The sequence below is a fragment of the Temnothorax curvispinosus genome, unplaced genomic scaffold (genome assembly GCF_003070985.1).
Source record: "Temnothorax curvispinosus isolate PA1 unplaced genomic scaffold, ASM307098v1 QBEX01002013.1, whole genome shotgun sequence".
Taxonomy (NCBI): domain Eukaryota; kingdom Metazoa; phylum Arthropoda; class Insecta; order Hymenoptera; family Formicidae; genus Temnothorax; species Temnothorax curvispinosus.
In genome coordinates, this window is record NW_020211793.1 from 1 (window position 1) to 5,980 (window position 5,980).

The 5,980-nt window shown below is 30.5% G+C and overlaps 1 pseudogene; it reads right to left on the reverse strand.

Moving 5' to 3' along the window:
• Positions 1–2,784: 2,784 nt before the first annotated feature.
• On the reverse strand, positions 2,785–5,034 carry LOC112468785 (annotated as a pseudogene).
• Between the last annotated feature and the right edge of the window lie 946 nt (positions 5,035–5,980).

Genomic DNA, 5,980 nt, shown 5'->3' on the forward strand with positions numbered 1-5,980 from the left:
AAGAGGCTTCAATTTTACGATACAAACGAAATTCACTCAGGTAACACACGCCTTTTTTAAAAGTGGACTAGCACACACGCGCGCTACGCGCGCGCTTTAAACTTTTTCCGTTTCATTTCACCTTAAAACACTCGTCCCACATCACCATTTCTCTCCGTTAAAATGTATTCCTTTTTTCATCCACTGTCTGTACCAATGTCCATTCGCCACCTCGCGTTTTTTTTTTCTCTCCGCTCACTTCACATATCTGTCTCTCCCATATTTTGTTTTCTTCTTTCTTTTTACTTCTCGCATAAAACTTATCACACTTCGCTTCCTCGGCTCTCATTTTTCTTGTTTTTTTTTCCTTAACACTTCACATTCGTTATCCCCTCTGCTTTTACTTCTCCTATACTTTCTTTTTCTTCACTAATTATCTCTCCTTCCATTTTTTTAATATTTCCACCATCACCTCTAATTTTCTTTATTTTTTCTTTATTTACTGAAAGATAATCTGTCACATACTCGTTCTTTGTTACTAATTTTTCTTATTTTTTCCTTTATTTATCGAAAGATAATCTATTACATACTTTTCACATTCTTTATCCCACTATACCTCCTTTTGCTTTTCCTTCTCCCGCTCTTCCTTTTTCTCCTATTCTTTTAATCTTTTCCACCACCATCCTTTTTTTTTATTTTTAATTATTATTTTACCATCCCTAATATTTTGTTTTTATTTATATTTATATTTATCTGTTTATTTATTTACTTATTTTTCTTTATTTCTTTATTTATCGAACTCGCCGACATCTTAATGAACCAACCACTCTCGCGTGGAAAAGTGATAGTAATAATATATATCGACATCGCGATACATATCGAGTCAAGACACATCAACTTCTCGATCAAAATTAATTTTTTTAAGTTTTATTTTTTTTCTTCTTCTTCTCTTTATTTTATAAAAACCTTGATTGTAAAAGAAATGTAAGAATTGTACACAGCAAATAAATTTCTTTATACTTTTATTATAATTATAATTATTATTGAAATAATTATAAATTATAGCATTAATTATATATATTATTACTTAAAAAATAAATTTCATGATCCCTTTTAGCACATTAAATTAGGAAAACTTAGAAAAAATACAGTTAATATCAATTTTTTTTAAGTTATTACATTAATTCTTTCTACATTTTTTATTTATATTATAAATATTGTTGTGAATGACGTAAATATTATAAATAATTTGCAAAAAAAATGGAAGTATTAATTACGAAAAACTATCGATACGTGTTGCGAAATTAATATTTTTCAAAAGTGTACTCTGACGAAACGTGAAACTTTTATAATATATGTATATAAATGAGTTCATGATCGCCATTGGCGGACCTTATCATTATTAAAGCTACAACTCATCTATCGTAACGCTTTGATCGTGGTTATAAGCAATGAAGCCGCCGTAAACCGTATATCTATGTATAATATATCTATATTATCTATAAACACATTTTTTTTCACATGTCGAGAAAACTGACAAATTAAGTTATGTTGTAACGCCAGACAAGCGTCGTAATAATCGTAAAGAATTCAAGCTGAATGAGCTTACGATAGCGATTACGACAAGCGTTACGATCGTTTACGATGAACATTACGATAGATGTAGTTGTAGCTTAAGACATAATTGTTACACATTACTTTTCTAGTACAGTGGAACAACTATACAACAATGATCATATCTAGTACAATATTTTATATATATAATATAATTAAAAAAATGGTATAAATTAGAAATTAGAAATTATCATATTGCTTAATCAACATTTAAAGACGCACACAAAACTCTTCTTATGAGGAAGCTTGTATTTTATTTGATGCAATTATTATTTATTATTTTGGTTTCCTCATAGAGGAAGCTTATTTGTGTGCGTCTTTAAATGTTGATTAAGCAATGTGCTAATTTCTAATTTTCTCTCTTTGAAATGATGAGGAAGCAACGTGCAAATGTCTAATTTGCACCATTTTTTTTTTAATAATCTGTCGGAAAATAGAAAAGAACGTTCTTTGAACTTTTACTAATGAAAGATTATTGTATATAGTATCAATGCACTGTAATTTTTTAATTATATTTAATTTAGTCTTTTTTACCCCCCTATTTCATATATAATTTATTAAGAGAAATTTGGTTTATTACTTCATGAGATACAAAATTTTAAATAATCAGAGAATGCGTACAAACATAAAAACTTTACAAAATTAGATCTAATCAACCAAATCTTAATGAGTTATATATGGAATTTGAAACAGACAAATATCTCAAAATTTGCGGTAGTTACAGCAAAAATAAACATTTTTCAAAAATTCAAAAAATTTTTTTAAATAACCCCTTTACCGATCTTCACTAAATTCAACCCTAATCTCCTTTACATGACTCTATCATTTAAAAAAAATTTATCTCGATATCTCAAAATTTGCGGAAGTTACAGCGAAAATAGACATTTTTCAAAAAATTTGAAAATTAAAAAAAAATAAACCCTTTACCGATTGTCACCAAATACAATCTCATCCTTTCTTACATGATGCTCTATCGTTTAAAAAAAATGCATCATTTTACATTTTACGAAAGTTAGAGCAACCACGGACATCAAATCTGTACATACACACATACACACACACACACAGACACTTTTTAAAAATGCAATTTCTTGACGTTTTAGAACATTTTGAACCCATTAGCAGCGGCAACCCCAAAAATTTTTTTTTCATGAAAACGAAGTTTCCTCTATGAGAAAACAAAAAAAAACATTATCGAGAACTACTCGAGCTGGATCTTGTGTAACGATGACGGTGTACGTCAATATCGAGAATTTCCTGATGGGTTCCGCGACCGAGTTTTTATTCTGCGCTGTGGTGATCACGAGCTTCTACGACGATTTATGAACGGCAAACGTCTACGACATCTGCGATAACGTGGCGGGTTGTTCTTATCACTAACCACCCCATCGTGGTGGCCTGCGTTTCTCATATCCGGTGACATGCGTCGCATTGGTAATAGTCGGGGTTTTGGTAATAAAACTGGAGCAACCGTTATTTCTTGGCCATCTATATACAATATATATTTTTTTTTGTCCTGTGAATAGACAAGATACGTTAACATGATCATAAAATAGTCTATTAAGGTGGTATGTCCATATAACCTATGAAAACAGATCGATGCAGTTTTTTCAGTAAAAGTAATTAAGCAACTGACGAAGCTTCATGCTAAATTTGAAATGGATTGACCGTGTAGTTTCCGAGATATTATTGTCTAAAAATATGCTTTTTTCCCTATCTTAAGCATTGCGTTTATGGCGGACGACGCGTGAGAGACCGTAATTTTGAGATAAATTGATGGTAGTAAATTATAGAAAAAACAGATCAGGTTGAAAATTAGAATAAAAACAGAGGAGTGTCTTCCGAATCATATGGTACCAAAACCAACAATCTCAACCGTATAGAATGTTCACAAAATTAGTTAAAAAACATCGATTTCAGTCCATTCCTCACTGTGATCACAAACCTTCGGATATGTGGCAACGTCGCGCTTTGAATTCATAACGCGAGTTGCATAGGTTAAAACGCGGTTGTTCGTTCATGATATAAAAGTAAATGTTCCACTTAAATAAAATTAACCTCTAAGTTTATTGCTCCGAACGATACACGTGCAACCATTTGTTTACATGAATGTTGCGACGTTGCCACATCTGAAGCTCTTCTGTACTACGCTAAGAAAATTGGACTATTTTCATTCGCCTCTTTTTTATTATTGATTATTTATTCGATTTGTGATATACAATCATTTTGAGAAATTCATTAATGAATTTAGTCGACTATGAAAGTGTATGAAATTAGAAGTTTTAAAATGAGGTTTATTTTGACTCACATAGTCGCGAATAAACCACCTTAAGTACAAAATCGATATGAATCATATTTTACCTCCGTCCATGTGTTTCATAGTATTTTTGGCTTCATCCACAGTTTCAAATTCGATATAGCTGATTGGGATGAAACTTATCTAAAGCAAAGTCAACTATCTTGATTTGATCATATGCCGGAAATATTTGTACAACATGGTCTTTGGTGACGTTCCGTATTAGATGACCGATGTGTATTTTTGTTAGTCTAGGAATCGGTGAACGCTCTCTGCGTTTTCTATGTGGAAAGAGATCTGCAAAATTAAAAAAACAATTATTAACTCGATAATTAAATATAAACAAAAAAAATTAAAAAAGAATCAATTTTATAACAAATATAATACCTGGATCGTTGATTTTTGTTTAGCTTTTTCGGAAATAGCATTGTTTCCTTTCTTTCTTTCTTTATCACAATTTTTAGCCTTGTTCCTATCTCTTTTTCTCTCTCTTTTTTTGTCCTTTTTCTTCTTCTTATTATCATATCTCCGTGAGGCACGGCACTTTTGCTACGACTTTTCTTCCTCCCGATATCTCTGAAACTGGCTGAAGAACTGACAGAACTACTGGATGAATTACTGGAAGAGAAGCTTGAACTGGAAGAATCTAGAACTACAGCCACTGCTGGAGCTTAAAGATCCTGAGCTGTTGTCTGATAAATTATCAAATTCATTTTCATATAAGTGCATCAATAAAATACAATTCAAAATATTATATAGCTTAACGATAGAACAATCAGTCATCAAACAACTATTAACTTAATAATTGAATATAAACACAATAAAAACAAAAAAATTAAGAATCAATTTTATAACATACGATACCTGAATCGTCCTTTTTGTTTAGTTTTTTCGGAAATAGCATTGTTTCCTTTCCTCCTTTCTTTATCACGATCTCTGTCCTTTCCCTCTCTCTTTCTTTATCCCTTTTCTTCTCTTTATTGTCATGTCTCGATGAAGCATCAGCACTTTTGCTATAATTTTTTTTCTCCCTTGATCTCTGGAACGGGCTGAAGAGCTGACAGAACTATTGGATAAACTACTTGAAAAAGAGTTTAATCTGGAACTACAGCCACTACTGGAGCTTGAAAATCCTGAGCTGTTATCTGATGAATTATCGAATACATTTTCATATAAATACATCAATAAAATATAATTCAAAACAAAATTCTATATGGTTTTATAGATTTACACATGCTTTTATTGACAAAATTTCTGAAGGGAAAAAATAATTTTTATACATATATAATCATGTTTAATTGAACATAATTTGATATAATAATAAATAAGCATTTTTGTCCGTTTAAAAATTCTTTGTACGTAAGTATAAATCTATAAAATTATATAAAATAAATTTTTTTTTACCATAAGTATGTATGTAGACTACATAATATATATATACATATACATATTGTATATGTATATGTAAATATGTATAAGAAAGTAGTTTAAACTTACCTTGTCGGAACCCATTTGGCTGGTATTTATTTACTTTTCTGCTTTAATTTTTAATCATCCCAAATAAATGTGCATAAATAATTATAGTTCTATTACATTTTTTTGAAGACGTACCAGTAAACAGTAATGTCCTGCAACAAATAAATCAAGAAGGTACAACATAGTATCAATTTTCATTAATTAATAGGCAAAACTAAATTTGTAAAAAAAAACTAATTCTCTTCTCTCCAAATAATTTGTTTAAAAGAAATTTATAAGAAATGACTATTATATATGTAAAAATTTAATGTTATTGAAAGATTTTACCTCTTTTTTATGTCTTTCTTTTTTTTCTTCTTGTTCTCTTTCTCTCTTCCTCTCTTTTTATTTTCTTTTTTTTACTTCCTTCTTTATTTGATTTTGCCCATTTCTTCCTTTTCTCCCCCCTCCCCCTCCCCCCTCCCTCCTTTCTTCTCTCCTTGTTTTTCTCTACTTCACCTTGCTCTCTCTTTCTTTCTGTCTCTCTCTCTCTCTCTCTCTCTCTCTCTCTCTCTCTCTCTGTTTTTTTTCCTCCTTTCTCTCTCTCTCTCTCTCTCTCTCTCTCTCTCTCTCTCT